The sequence below is a fragment of the Podarcis vaucheri genome, assembly GCF_965113315.1.
Source record: "Podarcis vaucheri genome assembly, chromosome: 1".
NCBI lineage: Eukaryota > Metazoa > Chordata > Lepidosauria > Squamata > Lacertidae > Podarcis > Podarcis vaucheri.
The window spans coordinates 54,787,133-54,809,494 of NC_138759.1; the positions used below are offsets into that span (position 1 = coordinate 54,787,133).

At 43.5% G+C, this 22,362-nt stretch overlaps 1 protein-coding gene and 1 long non-coding RNA gene across 3 annotated transcripts in view; both read left to right on the forward strand.

Annotated features, from left to right (window-relative positions):
* LOC309535004 overlaps positions 1-22,362 on the forward strand; it is a 654,277-nt gene that overhangs the window by 388,217 nt on the left and 243,698 nt on the right. The gene's annotated exons all lie outside the window — the stretch shown is intronic.
* ALX4 (ALX homeobox 4) overlaps positions 1-22,362 on the forward strand; it is a 68,685-nt gene that overhangs the window by 13,861 nt on the left and 32,462 nt on the right. The gene's annotated exons all lie outside the window — the stretch shown is intronic.

Genomic DNA, 22,362 nt, shown 5'->3' on the forward strand with positions numbered 1-22,362 from the left:
TTTCTTGCCAAGGCCAAAACAACAAGAAGTGGGGAAGGAAGAAGCTGAAAAGTCTCTCCCCCCCAACCTCTGTTTTTGATAGCAAGCCACCCACTGCAAAGCAGATGAAACAGAGGAGGATCTGCCTGGGTGAAAAGTTTGGAGATGCTTCCCAAATGTGTCTGCTTGGATGAGACGCCTATCCTCAACAAGATGTATGGAGGCCAGACAGCACACATGAAGAGAGAGAGAAAGAGTGTGTGTGTGTGTGTGTTATCTGGGCCTGTAGGCTGTTTATTTTGCGCTTCCTTCGGGTGTGCGTTCAATGTGGTTGCATGACTAAACCGGCTGGAGTGATTCACTGGCTGCCTTTCTGGGTGACTACTCAAAACAAGTTGTGAATCAATAGAGATGTTTTGGCTCTGCTCCTCAACCTCCCAAGTTAATGCACTCAGGGCTTAAGGAGAGTTAATTTACAGACTTGCAGGCTCTCGAAGCCAGCAGATTTATTCCCCCCTTTTTTCCGCACACAGCCATGATGTGTTTTCCCTTGCAGGACAGAGGGTAAGTTTTGGACTGCCAAAACCCTGATGTGAAGGTGCCAGTCACACTCTCATCTTCCCCAGTCTCTGTCCAAGACATTTCGCTTCCTGGAGTCCAAATGAAGCCCTTGCCTCCTGACAGGACCAAGGCTTGAAACAGTTTTGCGGCACCAATTTCTGCTGTCTTTCCTCTTAGTGAAGGTCACTAAACCCAGCTGCATGGCAGGTCTGGTCCTGCTGTGACTCTTCAGTATCCCATGTTTCTGATTCAGTGGCCAGCCACATCATTAACATTCATGGGCTCAGCAGAAGAATATGAGAATTTAAGTCTGGGCAGGACTTTGGGGCAGAGACCCAGGTCCTCACTCAGCAGAATGAGCTAGGGAGGTCTCCTGGTGAAGCAAGGCTGTTGGTTTACCATATTTTGAAGCAAGTGAAGTTAGTACCTAAAGATGGCTCCTCATATACAGATATTAAGTCCAGAGTCTAAAATGACCCAGATGCACTGCTAGATAGGAATGTTTAAATTTATCAGTTTTTTGAAGTAGCCTATCTACACTTCAGTCTTTTAACCAATTTAATAGTCTTGGCTTTCCTAGGAATCATGGGAAATTCTGAGAAGACTAGAAGGACAATTGCCCAAGTTTCTGAGAATGCTAGACACCACTACAAAACGACAGTTGCCTGCATTTCTCATGAAGAGGGATTTTTTGCTGAAGCAATTTAATTCTAGGTGTATTTATGCCCTGTATGGCAAAAGGGAGAAGAAAGTAAAGGAACTGGTCAGTGCTTTCATGGTGAGTTGAAGACAGAATAAATAGTCTTAGTGTGGACTACTTTGTGCCTTCATTCAGTGTTCATCCTTTAGCAGTGATGTGTCTATGTATACAAACTTCAAATATAAACAAGCACATAGTAGGCAAGATGGGAAAAACAGCTAAGATGTTTGGATGTCCAGCCGAACCTGAAAATTTGAGATGCTATGCATGAGACAGCTTTTGAAAGTTTCTCTGAGTATCCTTAAAAATCGAAACTAAGTTTCAGTTTAGTTTACTGGTCAACCACTTAACAATACATAGCTGTCAACTTACAGATTTGAAAATAAGGGATCAGCAGCCTTGAAAATAAGGGACCAGCAGCCAAAATAAGGGACCTGCAGCCTCACCTGTTCCAGGCACTCCAGTCTTCCTGTCCTCCTGCAGTCTGGTCAAACTCATGCTGGTAGCTTCAAGAACACTGCCCAACCAACTTTGTAACCAGAGGTTCAACTGAATAGAATCTGAATCACATGCACCAAATGGCCTATGCAGCCTCAACTTAAGATGGCTCCCCTGCCTGGCTTTGCACTGCAAAGTTTGCAGCAACACGTGCAACAAAATGGCGTCCAGCATTCAAAAACCCCCTCAGCTTGCATTAACTAGCCACACACAAGGCATCCAAGCTCCACCCCCCAGTCATTCTTAGACTTCTTATTGGGTGAGCAACACAGCCAAGCAACACAGTTGGAGCCTCCCTCCTCCCTGGCCGGCAGGGCGGGATGGAGGGAGAGGAGCTGCTTCCTTTGAAATTTAAGGGACATCATTTAAGGGACATTTAAGGGACATCCATCAATAAGGGACAGCAGCGGGACATGGCGCTGGAATAAGGGACTGTCCCTTCAAATAAGGGACACTTTACAGCTATGACAATAACAAACTCTGAATGTGACATGACACAAAATACAATATAAAGCAGCACTAAACCTAGTACAGCTTGACCATGAACATCTGAATCTCCATGAAATTCTTCCTAAGATTCAGGTCACTCTAAGGCCCTGTTTGCACTACACATTTAAAGCAGTATCATACCCAGTTCCCAGGTTCATTTTGGGGGGTGGGAAGCCATGACTGTTTCAAGTGGTATGATACAGCTTTAAATGTATAGTGCAGACAGGGCCTAAGATATATTGTCAGTGTGCAAGGTGGGAAATGTAATGAAATAGTACATCTTGATACTAGATCCTAGTATAAGTAACTGAACTGTATAGTTTTGGATGGAAAAGCACAGGCTGTGGAAGTACTAGATGATAATTCTTAGAAACTAAATAGTGTAATGTTTATGCTATTAATTCAATTATTGACTGTAAAGGTAAAGGTAAAGGTACCCCTGACCGTTAGGTCCAGTCATGGATGACTCGGGGGTTGCGCGCTCCTCTCTCGCTTTATTGGCCGAGGGAGCTGGCATTTGTCCGCAGACAGCTTCCGGGCCATGTGGCCAGCATGACTAAGCTGCTTCTGGCGAACCAGAGCAGTGCACGGAAACACCATTTATCTTCCCGTTGGAGCGGTACCTATTTATCTACTTGCACTTGACGTGCTTTCGAACTGCTAGGTGGGCAGAAGCTGGGACCGAACAATGGGAGCTCACCGCGTCACGGAGATTCGAACTGCCGAGCTTCTGATCAGCAAGCCCTAAGCTCTGTGGTTTAGACCACAGCGCCACCTGCGTCTGTAAGAGTTGTTTATTTGCATGAGCTACCCATGTAGGCTTTGAATATAAGAACAATTTTAAAACAAAAGACTGGAGAAGGACGTTAGATAACAGATTGTATGGTTTCTGGTGAAATTTTCTGGCTTCACTGTTAGATGATGAGAAAGAAAGAAAAAAATTAATTAGATCTATTCATACTTTTTTTTACAAAAAAAAAAACCCTCTAAAGGCTTTCCCCAATTTAATTTTGCCATTATCCATTCACAAACGAGTAATAGAGTACAGCTGCCAGATACAGGAGACAAAATATACACATTCACACTCATCTCAACAACTGGTAGTTAGTGTTTATTCAGAAATAAGTCCCACTATTCAGCTGGGCTTCTTATTCCCCAGCAAGTGTCCATAAGATTATTATACGTCCCTTATTTGGAATCCAGAGTTGTTAGAAACAAAGCACATTTAGCATACTTCTCTACATTTCCATAATAAGGTTTAGTTGCTATCTCAGAATTTAGTTTATTGATGCAGCTTGTTGACAGCTGCATGAAATCTGAAATTTGGTACATGTCTGAAGTGAATGGCAGCAGGGAAAGTATACTGGCTTCTTGCATTACGTTTTGCATCCGTACTATAAGATGCATTCTTCAGGTGTCCTGCCAATTGGCAATCATAATTTGCAGAGATGATCTCTGCAAAACCACTGTTTCTTATGTTTCTTTTAATTAGCTAACCCTCAAAGGAAGGTGCTTGGGTCCATCCCACAGCACTGTGTTAACATCCAGATTATGAAGCAGCTAAATCAAAGTGCTTGGTGTTAAGATGTTTTATAATCCCTTGGTGTTTACAGTACATAATCCTATACATGTCTGCTCTGTCCACTGAATTCAGTGGGGTTTACATCCTGATAGGTGATTATAGGATTCCAGCCTTTCAGTGTTTTAAATCTAAGTGCTCCATCTTAACTGTTTGGTGGATCAGAATGATCAATTAAGAAAATATAATCCAGATTGCACCACACTGTTAAATTTCCTTGATTTGTAATTCAGTGCCAGGTAAAGGGACCCCTGACCATTTGATCCAGTCGTGGACGACTCTGGGGTTGCGGCGCTCATCTCGCTTTATTGGCCGAGGGAGCAGGCGTACAGCTTCTGGGTCATGTGGCCAGCATGACTAAGCCACTTCTGGCTAACCAGAGTAGCACACGGAAACACCATTTACCTTCCCACCGGAGCGGTACCTATTTATCTACTTGCACTTCGTACTTTCGAACTGCTAGGTTGGCAGGAGTCTCCTGTCTCATAGTTGATGAAAGGAGGAAGATAATAATGGAAGCCCTATTCAGAACCATAATTTTGGGTCTCATAGTGAGAAGCCTCTGTATTTCTCCACAAATGTGGAGACTGCTGAGCTGGATTTTGAGCATTGTCCAAACTCTTTTCCCATCTGTAAAGTGGAGGATTTGTTTCTTTGTTTGTTTAAAGCTGTAGCACAGCATTGTTGTGAAGGGAAACTAAAAAATAATTGTGAGCCCTTTGCAAAAGCAATGCACAGCTTTTATATTGTGCTTTGTAGTGTTCAGGCACTTCCCATACATTATCTTAGAAATCCATACAACAACCCTGCAAGTTAGGTTGATATTATTATCCCCAAGTTACAGATCAGAAGTACTGAGAGAATAGGGGCTTGCTTACAGCCGTTTAATGAGCTGTTGACTGAGCTGCCCACACTATTAAATGGAAGTCGGTAGTGGTGGTAATAGGTTGGGTAGGGAAGCTGATGAATATACTTCTAGCATTTTAATATGCTGCCAGGTAGAAGGTTTCCTGAAGACTGAAGACCTGGCCGCCCCACCATACTTTCTCTATGTCTGTCTTCATTCACACTCATTTAAATACCTGGCATATCAAAACAATGTGCCATATTGGTTGGATATGGTAGGATATGGTGTTCTACCTCATTTATGGAGTTTGAATTAAAGGGTCTTCCAGTCTTCTCTAGCTCCACATAGTCTGAATGATTCCAGGAAGAGGTTTATTTATTCAAAAGGTTTATAATCTATTTTTTGAGAATCATGCTCCACAATTCAGAGACGTTTGCACCAGTTTTTTCCATTCAAGAACACCTGTCAATCCTTCTCAAATCCCACTAATATCCTGGGCTTTTTTCTTTACCTTCCCGCCGGAGCGGTACCTCTGGTGAGGGTCTTTGCCATCCTGCAGCGCACCCCGGGCCTAACAAATTTGAAGGGAAACTACTCAAAGGCATGGGCCCTGTAGCACGCACAAGAGAAGCAGCCTCTGAATATTTTGGCAAGTTCGCCATGAATGGGTCCAGCAAAGAGGGCTGCTATTAATTTTTCAGCATTTCATATTTACAAATGGATTTTTTCTGGAAGCAAATAGCATGGAAAGGATCCTAAACTTGTGCTATATCCTGCTGTATTTCCAGAAGTATGTGAAAACTCAAAAAGATTGTGGAAATTAACACTTGGGGAAATGTTGAGAAAACAGAATAAACTGCCATGTGAACGAGACCTTAGTTACAGACAGGAAGTTACTTTAATGGAGAAGAAGTTTTTTGTGGCATAGACTTTCCTGTACTAGAGCTCAGCATTGGGTGCATTTTGTTATCAGTGTGTAAGTTCACACACATACACAAGAAAAAATATTTCTTTTCTTTTCAAAGCTACTGATCTCATACCTCTCCCAAGTGAGGACAGCACTTAATGAATCTTACAAAAGGAGCTCCAGTCCACAAATGCCTATTCTCAGTAGTGACACATGGAGATGGGGCGGGGGGGGAGGGGGAGGAGAGAGAACTGCAATGCTGCTGCTCACTTGAATGGGTCTGGGGTGGCAGCAGGGCTGAGGACATGCAGAGACACTGGTGGGAGTGCCTAATTGGTGGTGGTGCCATTGCCACCTGCACAGCTCTAACCTTGCCCCAGCCAGGTAAGCAGTGGTGATGTCAGTGTCATGAGGGTGGCCCACCATGTCGTTATTGCCACACACAAATATATTAGTCTCTAAGGTATTGTCTTGTTCGTAAGCTGTCCAAGATACTGATGTGTGGCTATATGTGTTTCATAAATAAATAAAAGCTGGACACATATTTCCAAGTAAACATGCCTAGGATTGGGCTGTAAGGCTGCATTTCTATGCAGACTTACCTGGGAGTAAGCGCCTTCCAGTTCAGTGGGACTTACCTCCGTAGGTAGAGTCACACTGCATCACGGCTGCTCTGCTGGACTCTTCATCTCTGTTTATAATTACAAAAATGTATTGCAATAGGAAAAAATAAATCTTTATATTCGCATATACAGTACAGTGGTACCTCGGGTTGCAGACGCTTCAGGTTACAGACGCTTCAGGTTACAGACTCCACTAACCCAGAAATAGTACCTCGGGTTAAGAACTTTGCTTCAGGATGAGAACAGAAATCGTGCTTCGGTGGCGCAGCAGCAGCGGGAGGCCCCATTAGCTAAAGTGGTGCTTCAGGTTAAGAACAGTTTCAGGTTAAGAACGGACCTCCAAAACGAATTAAGTTCTTATCCCGAGATACCACTGTATTTAACAGGCAAGTGAATGGATGCTTTTTTGTTGTTGTTCATCTAAGAGAAAAGGCACTGACGTATAGGGATTCAGTTACCAAAAACCTAACCGTGTCTTTCCAAATGTCCCACGGAATGGAATGGTGTGATTTTCCTACACCACGCACAAACTATAATGCACCCTGCCTTACCTATTTACTTCCCCCTGAACTAAATAGTCCTAAACACTGTAACTTTTCTTCGTCAGGGCTGGAACATCTGTGCTATGAGGAAAGGTGATGATGTTTGGAGCTATTTTATTTAGTGGGGAAAGGTGAGTAAGCGGAGGAGACATGATAGACCAGGTCTATAACACTAGAGTGTGGAGAAAGTGGATAGAGATAAGCTTTCTAATATTAGAACCCAGGGTCATCTAGAGAAGTGGAAATTTGGAAGATTCAAGACACAGCAAAGGAAGGACTTCTTCACACTGCACATGGGTACTAACTATGGCATTTGCTACCAGAAGATTCAGCAATGGCCACCAACTTTAATGACTTTAAAAGGGTGTTCAACAAATTCAAGGCAGATAGTGCTATCCACGACTACTAGCCAGGATGCTCTGGCTTGTAGTCTAGAACCAGAGGGTAGCATGCCTCTGAATGCTACTTGCTTGGGAAGAATGGAGGGAAAAGGCCTTTGCCCTCTTGTCCCATTTGCGGGTCCCCCATAAGTGTCTGGCCACTGTGGGAAACAGGATGCTATGCTAGGTGGGCCTCTGGTCTGATCCAGCAGGGCCCTTCTGATGTTCTCATAATCTGATGTGATAGGTTCTTATGAGAAAATAACCAGCACCCTAAAGAAAAAACTTGCCTATTTGCACTTCCAAAGATCTGGCATGAGTTTGACTTAATTGTAAGCAAAGCTGAGGATTGGGCAAGCAAGAGGGATTATTTTTGTTGGTTTAGCAAATGAAGACAGAAACAAAACGGACCACTTCTCCTTTCAAACATTCCTCCAGCTCTGAATTCTGGGGACGGCATGAGAATCAGCCTCTGCCAGTGTTGGCAAGCTCCCCCTCCGCTGATTTCCTGCTGTGAATTCGAGTATCTTTCATCTATTGGAATCTAAAATGTTTATCTCTTCTTCGTCTTCCTTAATTTCATTCTTTCCAGACCCCTGGAGATAGGCATATCTCAAAACAGTTGGGAAAACGGAAATGGGCAGGGAGGGGGCTTGACATGTGCCTTTAAAAAACTTCAAAGCAATTCCATCCCGTTCCATGCATCCCAAATCCCCCTCCTTGCATATGCACATGTTTATTATTTCTCAGCACCCCAGTCCTCCACGCATTCCCTTGGAAACAAGGGGTGCTTTGCACAATACGCTGTTTGTGCACACAAGCAAACACAATGGTCCCTCTGAACTCCTATTGTGAAACAAGATGTCGGAGCCAGGCTTGAGTGCGCAGAGCTGCACATTGGAATGTGGCCACTTTGCCTCAAGAGAAGGTAATGGGGAGAGTCTGGCACTGGGCTTCATGAAATCCTGTTCTTTCCTTTCTATTGATGCTGTAATAACACCATCACTCGCATAGCAGTTGTTATTAAATATAGTCATTCTTGTCTGTGCATATATTATTGAAAAGAGTTTTCAGCATTGCAGTATAGAATATGTTTACTGTTTTAATTTCTGTGAATAATACTTCTCCACTGGCTCTGATGCATTCTCATGATGCCACACTATCTTCCACATCCATTCATGTAAATTTTCTCTCACTTTTGATCTGTTCAGTATTCCTGGTGGTTTTATTTTTCACTGAAACGTGCCCAAGCGAGGCATCATAAACACTCATTCATTTCTTGTAATGAATTTTATGCTTGTGGACCATGTACTATTAGAATTAGAGTCTATTTATCCCTGCATTGCAGGGGGTTGGACTAGATGACCCTTGGGGTCCCTTCCAACTCGACAAACTTGATTCTATTTGGGTTATCTGTCGCTTAACAGGAAGCACTGGGCCATGCCTATACTGGACGTAAATTAGTTTTGCTATCATTTCCTTCCTCCCATACTTTGCTTTCCAACAAATCCTTGGCACTTAGAACCATTTTCATGAACAATGTTTGAGAAATGCCCATGCCCTTCTACAGTGGTACCTCGGGTTACATACGCTTCAGGTTACAGACTCCGCTAACCCAGAAATAGTACCTTGGGTTAAGAACTTTGCTTCAGGGTGAGAACAGAAATCACGTGGTGGCGGTGTGGCAGCAGCGGGAGGCCCCATTAGCTAAAGTGGTACCTCAGGTTAAGAACAGTTTCAGGTTAAGAATGGACCTCTGGAACGAATTAAGTTATTAACCTGAGGTACCACTGTACTCTCTCCTGCAATGTGGGTGGATTGCGGGGAGATTGCGGCTTTGCGTGCCACATGTCCTGGTTGTGTTGTTGATGAGGGAGTTGAGTAGAAAGGTTGTGCCTTTGCCATGTCCCCAGTCTCATGCAGGCCCCTCTGTGGGATTTGGATATTGCCTAACTTTCGAAGACGGTAAGAAATGCTTTGGAACCATTTGAAGATAGAGGGTCAAAATACTGTGGCAGGTGTGCCAGAAATGGATTTTATTCAACCTAGACACACACCACTCTCTATCCAGGCAAGCAGATGGTTTTGTCACAGGTCAGGGCACATTCCATCCAGGTAAAATCAGTAGAGGGGGGCACAGAGCAGGCCCACTAAGCCTGGAGGGTTGGAGAGAGAGGCCTGAATTTGGCCTGTGAGCCCAAGGTTGCCCACCTCTGCCATAAGACCTGCCTCACTGTGCAGTTGGTTTTTCACCTCCTCCTCTTTCCAGATATTGCAGTGTGGGTTTAGCTAGTTGCCTTCTATGGCCTAGTAGGATTCCATCACCCCATTTGTCTCATACTGGTTATGGGAAGAAAGTGTTTGTTCCACCTATTCTGCTCTACAGTATTGGACGGGGCTCTTTGTGCCTCGGCTTTGGTTGTATTTTAATCAAATGTCATTTAAATAGACATCTATGTACCACTTTTCTGTACATATTCCACGCTCTCAATGCTGTTCATAAGAAAGGAAACAACACAAATTCAAGAAGATGGATAGGAGAAGAGAGCAACAAGAATAACAAGAAATATTATATAAACTTAACTATTGCTTCCCTGAATGGCACACAGAATGTTTGGGGTGGGGGTTTTATTTGTTAAATATACTTATCAAAATGCAATTAAGAAAAGCAAACCACCCCGATGCATTGTTATCCATAGCATCTCCCTATAAAAGACAATTCAAAACAGATTTATCATGAAATCTCTGGTTCAAAATACAATGTACCACAACAAACAAGACGTACAGAATTCTGTACTCACAAAAAGAATACGATACGTCTTGACCTGAGAGGTTGTTGTAGCAGAATCAGCATTTTTTTAAGACCTGGAAAGGGAGTTGGTAAGGTTCCTTCTGTTCTAGATGGTAAATGGCCAAAGCTCTTTCCTCTTGCAATGGTGGCTACAACTTGCAGGGTCAGTGCATGATAATGGGTAGCAAGATTAAGGCCGTGCACACATTAGGTGGTTAAAATGCATCAAGGTTGTTTTTTCTGAGTTCCATTCATGACAATAAAAAGGCGTGTCTTTAAGGGTGAAGGGTTTCTCCACTAGATTTGCCTCCCAGGGAATCAGGAGGACTGGAATTCATTTGGGGTTTACCTGCAGTGGCGGGCTTTGGACTCTCAAATTTCAGTGGTACCCTATGTGATGCTAAAAATTCAGCGCCCCCCCCCCTCTTGTGCTCTGTTCTACAGCATTGTTTTGGCGCCCCCTGCAGTATGGCACCCAGTATGACCACACATGCTGCGCCACCCTAAAATCGTCTCTGTTGCTTGTCTCATCCACTGGAGGATAGTAGGCAAGATGACTTGACCAGACCTCACTTGGTATACCATTGATATGTGAAGAGCAAAGACTAGAACTGTGGACTCAACTAAACAGTTGTAAATAAAACTTTTTTAGTTTGTCATAAAGTGCAATATGCAAATGTGACACAAGATGGCGATGGTGAGCCATGGTAAATTCAATATATTTTTCAAAACTTTTTTTTTAAAAGCATTGCCACAGCATTTTTTGATATGTGCGTAGATTCCACCTGTGTCTGAGCCTGAGTGGGGTCACCTTCTTAAGAGGATAAAGATGGTGGAAACAGATTCTCTACCATCTCGTTCATGAGACTTTGAGTGGAATGCAATGTCACACTAAGGCAATTGTTCCATCAGTGCAAGCATTTCTGCTTGGCCCATTGGAAGGTCCTATGCTCTCCTCTCACCATGCCCCATTCTGGGGGTTCTCCCAACCTTCCAGAATACTTGGTGGGAAACATGGGGGCATGGAGGGGGAGCCCTGCTGCCCTAGTGGGTTTCCTCACTCTGTTTTCCACCAGTGTTCTGGGTTAATTGAATCCAGCCCTTAAAGTTAAGTTTGAAATCCTTGCAGCTCCTTTAATATTAACAAAGTGGTGTAGACCTTGTTTGATCCAAGAATTTATATCTTGTCTCTATGCTCCTGCATCAACACACAATGCTTGTTTTCAAGCTTCCAGAGAAAACGGACTTTGGTTTATCATTGGGAAATGCATGCTGTTCTGCTCATCAGAGGAAAAGCCGTAATGAACTCTGGCGTTCTTTCTCAGTGCCAAAATGAAACATTCCACGCATTCAGAGTCTGATATATGTTCCTAATTTGAAAATATTGGATTGCTATAGATAGTACAAAGCTCACTTTCTTTCTGTGTGCATCCATGTGAATATTAAATTGTTTTTAAAAGAGAAAACAAAGTGAAACAAAACTGGCAGAACTATCCAGAAACAGGGTGTTTTCCTCCCACCCCATAATTTTTACAAACTTTCACAGGCCAGCATTATAACTTGAATCTAATTTTGTTTTCTTGAATTCATTTCATTCTGTTATGTTGTTAGGAGGTATCAATGAGGATTGAAAGTTTTTTCAACGTCTTTAAAACTATTCTCTTGAGAATATTGGAGGCTCATACTTCTGTTTGCAATAAACTGTTTACTTGCACATGTGCAGGTAAAGCAGAAAGGGAACAACTGTTCTGGGTTATAATAAAGAAAATAACTGCACTGATTACTTTTAGAATTCACTGCTTTCTGAAATCTCTAGCTAAGAGTATGTAAGCCTTTTGACCTTGCTGTACCCTTGACTACAGTAAGGAGAACATTTTACTACAGGAATGAGAAATTTGTGGCCCTACAGATGTTGCTGGACTCCAACTCTCATCATCCCCAGCCAGCATGGCCAATGGTCAGAGACGATGGGGACTGGAGTCTAACATCTGGAGGATGACAATTTTCCCATCCCAACCTTGTTGAAATGCAAGGACTTGTTTTCCTAGTTGATCAGGTAGCATCCATTGTTAGTGACCAAGTCATTGTCTGTTGCATTTAATCCCCCAAATATCAGTAGTTGTCACGGTCGGGCTGGATACAGAGGAGTAGTGGGAGCCATCAGCTGCAGAACCCACAAGGGAACCCCACAGAGGGAGAAGGCTTAGAGCCTGGGAATTTGTGGTGGGATGACGATGAGTGGTCAGAGGGAGAAGAGGGGACTGCCTGGGAGGAGGACCTACTGGGAAGGGTTGTTGTGACTCGTAGGACTGATCTGATTTATTTATTTGAATAAAGAGTTAACTTCACTGACATTGGGTGCTTTATTGTTTTATTGCTGACCTATGCCTGACTTCCATAGGGACGCAGGTGGTGCTGTGGTCTAAACCACAGAGCCTAGAGCTTGCCAATCAGAAGGTCGGCGGTTCAAATCCCCATGACGGGGTGAGCTCCCGTTGCTCGGTCCTTGCTCCTGCCAACCTAGCAGTTCGAAAGCACGCCAGTGTGAGCAGATAAATAGGTACCACTCTGGCGGGAAGGTAAACGATGTTTCCGTGCTCTGCTCTGGTTCACCAGAAGCGGCTTAGTCATTCTGGCCACATGACCTGGAAGCTGTATGCCGGCCTGCCCTGGCCAGTAAAGCGAGATGAGCACCGATCCCCAGAGTCGTCCGTGACTGGACCTAACGGTCAGGGGTCCCTTTACCTTTTATGCCTGACTTCAGCTCCTGACAGTAGTTAGTGGTCAGCTGCTCATGACACAACTGAGGTAGCAAGGAAGAGCACTGGCATTGCTGCCCTAGGTTCCTTCGGAAGGAAGGGCTATAAATTCAATAAATAAATAAATAAAGTGGATGATTTTATTTTATTTTTTTTAGTCCAGAATGTGAGAATGCAACTGCTGGGAGCTCAGAAGGGATTTCTTAATCAGAAACACAAGAAAATGGGAGTAGTAAATCTTTTCTCCAAAGTTCTGTCTGGACTTCAATGAAGACTGCTTTGTGCTGTTGCTCCTATAGGAATTGTGTTGGGAAAGGCCTGACCCTTATAATGTGTGTAAATGATGGCACATGTATTTCTCAGTCCATATAGATGCACCAGTAAGCTGATACACATCATTTTCCTGATGTATAAGTTAGTGATTGATTTTGAAATCTGGAAATGCTGGGATGCATGTCGTCTTGAAAGTTATGACTGAAAAAGTATCCCTAAATCCAGATATATGTGTTTGAGCTATAGTGCACCATTGGCAAGGGAAATGCCCCTTGCACATGCTCTATTATTATATTCCACGTGCCTTCCAGAACTGAGCTCTGCTATTAAAAACAGGCTCTAAGGCTTAACCCTGGCAAAATCTGCCACTCTCACAGTAATCACTTACTTCTCCAATATGAGCGCTCCCTCTCTAAAGCAGCTTCTTGAGTATTCAAAACACCAGCTGAGAGAGAGTTGGGTTGGGTAGCTGTAAATTCATAGGGCCATCAAGTTAGGAGCACAGTTCTGCACAAGTATACTTGGAAGTAAATCACACCATGTTGAACTGAACTCATCTGAAGTGTGTGTGCGTTGGATTGCAGCTGAAATCCAGCTGTGAAACTGGACGCACACGCACACACACAAGCAATTCAGGTTGATGGCATGTCACAAGGAGAACAAGTGAGCTATGGTGCTTTTGGAGGAAATAGCTTGACACCATTTGTGTGAATGACCCAAGTGATATGCTGCAAAGCACCACCCTCTCTACCAACATAGAATCACAGAATTGTAGAATTGGAAGGAACCCCAAGGGCCATGCAATGTAGGAATCTCAGCTAGAACATACATGACAGATCACTGTCCAACCTCTGCTTAAAAACCTCAAAGGAAGGAGAGTTCACCACCTCTCGTGGGAGTCTGTTCCACTGTTGAACAGCTCTTAGTTATTCCTGATGTTTAGTCAGAATCGCCTTTCTTTGAACTTGAATCCATTGGTTCAGGTCCTAGCTTCTAGAGCAGGAGAAAACAAGCTTGCTCCATCCAGAGCTTGCTCCATCCCCAGAGTGGCTGAGGAAACCCAGCCATATGGGCGGGGTATAAATAATAATAATTGATAAGAATAAGAATACATGTGACAGCCCTTTGGGTGTTTGAGGAGACATGGGGGAAGTTATTTATGCAGTACAGAATCATGTCTTCTGTATGAACAAAACTCATCCCTAAACGATATCACGAGAAAGGTTAATTGTGTGCATTGGCATGTCACAGGACTGATTGTCCCTAGTTGAGGCTGTTCTGGGCGCTCAGTGATCTGATATGGATCTCTGGATCTGATGGGAGCAAAGGATATGAACAACAGAAAAGAAGAATATGCCAAATAGAGTAAAAGTGCTAAATTGTTATCTTTTTATTTTAAAAGACAAAGCCTCTTTCTTTTTTCTTACCCAGGCCTTTTTGTAAATTGCATTTTCAATACCAAGGAAATATTTATCGATGCACATCAACTGAAATCACAGTCAGAATAATATTCTCATATGATATAATCAGAAGTCTTGGGACTATATAGCATAATGACAAAATGCTTAAAATGTCAAGATTCACAACAAATTCCGAAAATGCTCATTTGACTTTTATTTATACATGTTTTCTATGAATCCCTGAGAGAGAGAGAAATCTTCCTCTCTTATAGACAGTGAGCAAGGCTGGTGTTGGAAATGCTCTGATACAGTCAGTCATGGTGGAAGCAGTGTGAAAGTCTGGATTTGTGAGTTGCTTCCAGTGTGAAGGGGCCCACTCAGATCGCTTGACTCCAAGCGGCTGCTTGGTCTTGCTGTGTGGTTAATCTTGAGAGAGTAAACTGAATCGATTGGTTCTAAGAAATTTCTCAATGAGTTGTTATTATCACAGTACAATTCTGAATGTTTTGGGGAAAACTTGTTTCTCGTATCTGGTCCGCAGCTCATTTGAGAAGCTCCTGCTGGTTTCCAGCTCCCTACGCCGCATCCAGCTACTCAAGCCTAAATTTGGGGTTGGGGCTGGGGAAAATAAATGGGAGAGAGGTCTTCAAAGAGAGAGCTCCTCTCTCCGATCGAAGAAATAAGAGGTGCGACACTGCAGCAGCCATTTAGGGTTGTGATTGATGGAACACTTTCAGGTGCTCTGCCGTTCAGATCAGAAGCCGGAGCAGCGCTAATGAGTCCCCCCTATTGGCAGCTGCCGTTTCAACGAAAAGCCAGTGCAGTAAGTCATGCTGGAAAGACAGAAGGAGGTGGGGCGGGGGGGGATGGGGAGGAGGGTGATGGGGGGGGAGGAGGAGGGAGCTGACAGAGGCCGAGAGTTTATTAAACTTCAATTTAACTGCTGTTGAAATATGCTCCTTTAAGTCAGGGCAGCAAAGGTTAATGGAATCCTGTTTGTAGATGTTTTATGGCGCTCTTCTGGGATAAATATAAAAGACTGGTGCATTTTGAGTAATTTAAATAAATATTTGTTTAAACCGCATAAGGGGCACTGGGAGCCATCAAGCATTTCCCCCTTCCCCGACTTACTTACAATTATAATGCTGTGTCTAATTACGCAGCTAACCTTAAAAATAAAATGCAGCAGTAGATCCTGATCACAGATTTCCCAGTGAAACCTAGTTGTTGTGATGTTAGTGATTTCTGGGTAACAAAGGCCCTGTCCCATGAGCACTTAAGTCTCTGCAGTCTTTAAGACTCAACTATTACCTCACGAGTTCAAGAGCGCTCCCATCACAAATGCAGAGGTGCCTGTTTATTATCTGTGTTTCAGCTGGTAGATTTTTTTTTTTATTGATTAAATAAAAAAAACCAAGAACATGATCCAGCTGAAGTTAAAACGCTTCTAAGTCATAAAGATTTCATTGGGAAAGACACAAATATGTGTGCAAATTTCCTGTTGCAATAAGCAAGATGTTTAGGCTGCAACTCTACACTGCAATCCTGAGAGTCAAACCCATTCAATTTAGTGGAGACTGCTTGTAGGTAGACATGCATAGGATTTTACTGTAAAGCAGGCATCCCCAACCTTTAGCCCTCCAGATATTTTGGACTACAATTCCCATCATCCCTGACCACTGGTCCTGTTAGCTAGGGATCATGGGAGTTGTAGGCCAAAACATGTGGAGGGCCACAGGTTGGGGATGCCTGCTGTAAAGCACTTAACTTTCTCTGGATCCTATATTCATTTTCCTTTCTTTTTAGTACATTTCTACCATGCCCTTCAGGGCACATTGCCTTCATAAGGCAGCTCAAGGGCGGTTGGGATTAAAACATAAACAGGGATTTTTTTCAGACGGAACTCACTCAGTTTTGGCACCTCTCATGTGGGTGCCGTTTAGATTCTAAGAGAATGATGCGTTCCGGCACCTCTTTTTCTAGGAAAAAGCACTGCGTATAAGCCACCAAAACACAACAATCTCATAAAAACATCAAAATTAAAAACCTAATATAAAATACAATTCAAAATTAAAAGCCTACGGCAGATACAGTATTTATTTAAAATAATCCAGAAAACATTTTGTTAAACTATTATTTTAAATGCATTGCTTTAATCGAGATATGAATATAGAAGCGCAGTCCAAAGAAATTTAGACATTCCTAAGGTTACAATTCTAGGCATATTTACCGGAAAATAAAGTATCTGAAGTAGTGAAGAAGTGTGCATGCACACAAAAGCTTATACCAAGAACAAACTTAGTTGGTCTCTAAGGTGCTACTGGACAATTATTATTATTTTTTATATATTTCTACCAGAAAATAAGTCCTGTTGAATACAGTGGGACTTGCTTTAAAGTAAACATGGTTAGAATCAGGCTTGGCAGTCGAAGAAAATAGCCTAAGAAATGTGCAATCCAGTCATAGGTGGGTTTACTCAGAAGTAAGGTTCACTGAGTTTAGTGGGATTTATTTCTGTGTAGATGTTTTTAGGATTACAACCTACGATACATTCTTATCTGGGTTAAAGTCCCATTAGACTGAATGGGATTTACTTCTGATAGACTTGCATTGATTCTAATAGACATGCCTCTTTGGTTTGCCTGACTTTCTAATGATTGTGCTCCCTCTGACTTATAAAAGCGTCCCAAGCCATTAAGCAAGTACCCTTCTTCCTGAGAAAGTAGTTCTGAACATGGGTACAGTGGTACCTCGGGTTAAGAACTTAATTCATTCTGGAGCAGTGGCGTAGCGTGGGGGGTGCCAGGGGTGCCGGCCGCACCGGGCGCAACATTTGGGGGGCGCGTTTGGCTGCCCCCCCCCGAGGAAGCGGGAACCTCTCCAAGGCGCAGCGCGCCGTCGGTGGAGGAAAAGAGCCGCGCAGCAGCAGCAGCAAAGCCGGGAGGAGGAGGAGGTGGAGCGAGCCTGCTAATTGCTTGCTGGGAATTAAGCGGAAGGCTCCTCCGAAGCCTGGCGGTGGGGCGGAGAGACCTTCTCCCCGTGCCAGCCTTCGGATGGCTGTCCTGAAGACTTGTGGTGGGAGCAGTGGCGTAGCGTGGGGGGTGCAGGGGGGGCCTGCCGCACCTGGCGCAACATCTGGGGGGGGGGCGCGGAAGAGACTCGAGTGCTAAAATCCATGGGTTAGGGGGCGCAAATTACTTGCCTTGCACCGGGTGCTGAGAACCCACACTACGCCACTGTTCTGGAGGTCCGTTCTTAACCTGAAACTGTTCTTAAACTGAGGTACCACTTTAGCTAATGGGGCCTCCCGCTGCCACCACCGCGCAATTTCTGTTCTCATCCTGAAGCAAAGTTCTTATCCTGAGGTACGATTTCTGGGTTAGCAGAGTCAGTAACCTGAAGCGTCTGTAACCTGAAGCATCTGTAACCCGAGGTACCACTGTACTTCTAGGATGCAGGAATCAGCATCAAACAGAATGAGAGTGGAGGGCTGAATTGTCTTTATACAAAGTGCAGTGTTTCAGAATAGATGTAGGAAATCACACCACCACAAAATAATAATAAATAGTGGTATTTCAAGAACAGAAATGTGTTGCACAATAGTGTAAGCGAGTGCTCAAATTTAGGCTGCAATCCTATATACACCCTATATACACCTACCTCAGAGTAAGTCCCAATGGACATCCTGGGACTTACTTCTGAGGTAAGTATGAGTGGCTTTCAATGTTCTTTTATGAAGCATGCATGGGATGGAATTGGCAATTTTTACGAGCTGATTCTTTTCCTGAAAAAAGAAACACCACTGGATTCAGCTTGAGGCTGATATTGATTTTTTGCACAGCAGTTTGCATCCTGTTCTGATTTTAACCCTTTTGGGTTCCTAGGCATCACATGCTATTCACATTCCTTGTGGAAATGATTTCAAAACTCACACTGAACTCTCCCTGGTTGGCAAGGACTTCTGTAAACAAGAAGCCCGTCCTATTGCATAGAAAATTGAAGATGACAGCCCAAAACAGTAACAGTCCTTGATATCACTGTTGTCTCCACACTTCGGAAAGCAAGATTACACAGGTCAGCACAGCCAGAAACACACTTCATAGCATACAGAATGTTATTGTTTATTCATATATTTATACCTCACTTTTCAAGGAGCTCAGGACAGCTTACATAGTCACTCCTCCTCTTCTGTTATCCTCAGCAATTGCCACCCTGATGAGGTGAGTTAGCCTGAGAGATAGAGGCTGGATCTGAACACATTAAAAAAAAGTTTCAGGTAAAGATCATGATGGGAAATCATTTGGCCGAAAGATCGAACTCTGCAGCGCCGTCTGGTTTCACAGTGTTATAACGCATTTAAAACGCCTTTTTTTTTTTTTTTTTACTAATGTAGCTGAGTCCAGAGACTAGCCCAAAGTCACCAAGTGAGCTTCATGGCTGAGTGGTGGAGGTTTCCCTGGTCCTAACTGAGCATTTTAACCAGTGTAGCATGCTGATTCCGAGATGTATGGTATTCCTGAAGATCTGATGCACTTTATGGCATTGCTGAAAATCAATAAGACAGGAATTTGCAGCTCAGTAGTTGTGTGGAGCCTGGATTTGTTGGAAGCATGGCTTTTCCAGTTATTTAGGTGATAGATCTCATGTTACTTGTGGAGATGATACTCCATTGCTACCCACTGAGTACAACCTTATCTTACTCATCCCCTGCAATCACCTCTGTTTCCGCTTTTGTAGGGGTGGGTGGGTTTTTGTTTTTTGGCGGTCTTTAAAAAAATCACAAAACCTGCTTGGCCAGAAATAGCAATGACATAAAAAAAGGGGGGGGATAGTATATTATGTGAGGCAATGCCTGCATTGTGCCACCTTCAGCTTTCTTAAAAAGCACTGGGTTGTATTCAATGGTGATTTTGCGCTTCTGTAGTGGGGAAATCTGCTTTTTTGCTGATCGCTGCTTCCATACACTATATTGTTCCATGGAGTCCCCCAACGTTCAGGCACAGCTTTTTAAGGCACAGGGGGCTATAGTGGGTAGGGAAGGTTGAAGAATAGCAGGTGCCCCGCCTTACCCAAGCAGAAGTGCCTCAGTGGATGCAAGTGCGACTCTAGTTGAAGGTTTAAGATTGGGCATAATTATTCCTTTTCATTTGCAGTCAGGTGAAAGATAGTGTGGAAATTAGAATGGTGCTGATGTATGGCTAATGTAGAAATAACAATCACAGATTGCTCTACGTTCAGTCTCATTTGTATTATTTTCAGCTAGATTATGGAGCCAATGTCTGGAAACCAGGCTCTGTTCCAAAGGGTATTAGCTGGTCGAGAAACGCTTTCTGAAGGCTGCTTACTTATATAATTTTAAAGTAATAATACAGATCTGGCACTGCTTCTGTACAGGAATTTTAGGCATACACCCTGTTTATTTGATTAAAAACCCATCTGCACAAGTGTTTTCTTTGTTTCTGGTTTGACACTTCAATGCCAATGCAGAAAGAAAAAGTTCCTGTGAATAGCAAGTTGTTCTTTGCCGGCACAATGAATCGTCCCATAAAGTCCCCAAACAGTGTGGGGGCCTGAATGCCTGAAACAGGGTCTGCCAGCGTGGCACCCCTGGGTGCACATGTGCCTACAGAGGCTTTCCTGACTGATGTAGGGTCACCTCTCTGCACTAAAATCAGAAAGAAGCCTTGAAATAAGCTTTCTGCTGTAGTCAATAGAATAGGGTGTGTGTGTGTGTGTGTTGCCCACAACTGCTTCTTAAATATGCAGGTGCGGACCCAGACCCAGACCCAGAAAGGTTGGCAATGCCTGGCCTAAGAAACACCTTAAGGCTGTTTTCTCCTGTATAGACCTACCCATCCACATTTAAAGCATATTTGAAACACACTCTTTTCCTCAAAGAATTCTGTGCAGTGTAGCTTACCCCTCATAGAATTAGAGCTCTCAGCAACCCCCAACAAACTACAAATTGAGGTAAACCTTTAAACAATAACAATAACAGGCAATGGAGTCCAGCAGGGGTGCCAACTTGAATAAAATATGGGGGGGGGCAGGAAAGCCCTGCCCCACATAATCATATGGCACGGTGCACACCATTTGAATGGCAGTGGCCATCAACTTTGGGGTGTGTGTGGCCCCCTCAAATATTTTATTGGGAGGGCTGAAGACCTGTCAGCCCCTAGGGTTGGCTCCTATGGAGTTCAGTAGCTAAGTGATCACCAACTGAGGGCAATTAGATTTTTAGACCTGTCTCTGGCTACACTGTTATGTGTTGGGATGCCTCTGTAGGCCTCCGCCTTGTGTCACTTCCATGGCTGTGGAATTGCTCTTGGGCTGCCCGAGCAATTCTGCTTTTGCAAATTCGGATACCAACCAACCTGATCTGTACCTCCCCGACCAATGTGTAGATTGGGCTTTGCACTTAAAATGCTGTGACATAGCTTGTGGCTCACCCAAAAAAAAAAAAAAAAAAATACCAAAATGTATATATAAAGGTCCATTTTGAGAGAAAATGTATTAAATGCTACATGTTTAAATACAGATTTTTGTATTACTCTCCCCCGTAAAGTTACAGTTTGATGCAGAAACAGGACAGAACATATTTATGCCAAAGTAAGACAGGCTAGAAATCATCATCATCGATGTGTGGGGGCAGAAAATGGCTCCACTGTCTTCTCTGGATGGTGGTGGCTTTTTTCCACCCCCCACCCCGCCAGTCTGTCTTTCTTCTCCCAGTCTCTTCGAACAACTCTGCTCAGAATCCCCTTAAAGAGAAGCTCCCAGTTCCCCACAGCCACTTCTGAGGGCCCGCAAGGACTGTGCTCCAGGCCTCCCATAGGGGCTGCAAGGGCCACACAATAATAAGTCAAGAAACATTGATTTCTTCACAAATTTGCCTCACCGCATTAGTACAATGAACCGGACATGCCTTGCAGCCCAATCCTGAAAGCGAGGGTTTGTCTTGTGTGAGGGGATCTGGTGTTTCTAAACCATTGTGCAAAAGAGCCGGGTGAAAGATTCATGCGCACAACTTAAGAAGTGACTACTTGCCTAGCGCCACAGCCTTGAGGGTTATAGCATCGCACAAGGAGTCAGGGGGTTATGCTTGTAGTGTTGCCCAGAGCAGTAGAGAGTGAAGCAGAGGTGGGAATACTGTAGCTGGAGATGAGTCAACCATTCCCTGCTCAATAGGGTTTACATTAGTGCAATCCATTATGTTTGAGAAACTGAATGGTTGGTGCTATTTTTCTAGAAAAAGAGGTGCCTGAACTCACCATAAACACCTCCCTTGTTCTCTTATAATGGCAATGGAGCCCACCTGAGAGGTGCCAGAATGGAATTCCCATGAGTTCCGGCTGAAAAACGCAATTTGTGCTGTCATAGATAACAAAACTGTTATCTATGCTTTTGGAGGCTGAAGTGTACAGTATACCCCTGGTATTCTGATGGAACATTTTCCCCGTTACAGTATTCAAGTAGCACTCTTTCTGCACCTTAAACTCTGTTGCTGATATCTAGCACTATTTTCTGAGCATAGAAATTAGCATGGGCTAATTGTTGTTGTTGTTTTACACTCAGTGGGTATATAATTTTAAAGACGTAAATAAATAAAATGGAGTGTTTTTCTCAGGATGCCTCCAAGAAAGTGTTTCGGTTTGCCATATGTCACGGGAATTGTTGTAATGCAAGGCAGAAAGGAGAGGAGAACCATCGTAAAGGCAATTCTGGATTCCAGGCAACATGTCGCTTTGTTTGGATGTACAAACACAGGAAATACAAAAACAGATTTAAGCATCAGTTAGAAAAAGTTTAGCACAGTCCTGAATCAGATGCTTCAACAGACCCTGTTTACCAGGCATGGCCCTGTTTTCTGACATCTGTCTCTAGTAAATCATTGGCTCTGTTTTATCCTTATTTTCACTTTTTTAAAAAAAGAATGCCTTGCTAAAACTTTGTTATTCTGTGTGTCGTTTGCTAGAACCGTTCTTCATCTGGGCTCTGCTCTGCTCACAGATTCTATAGAAGCTAACATATATG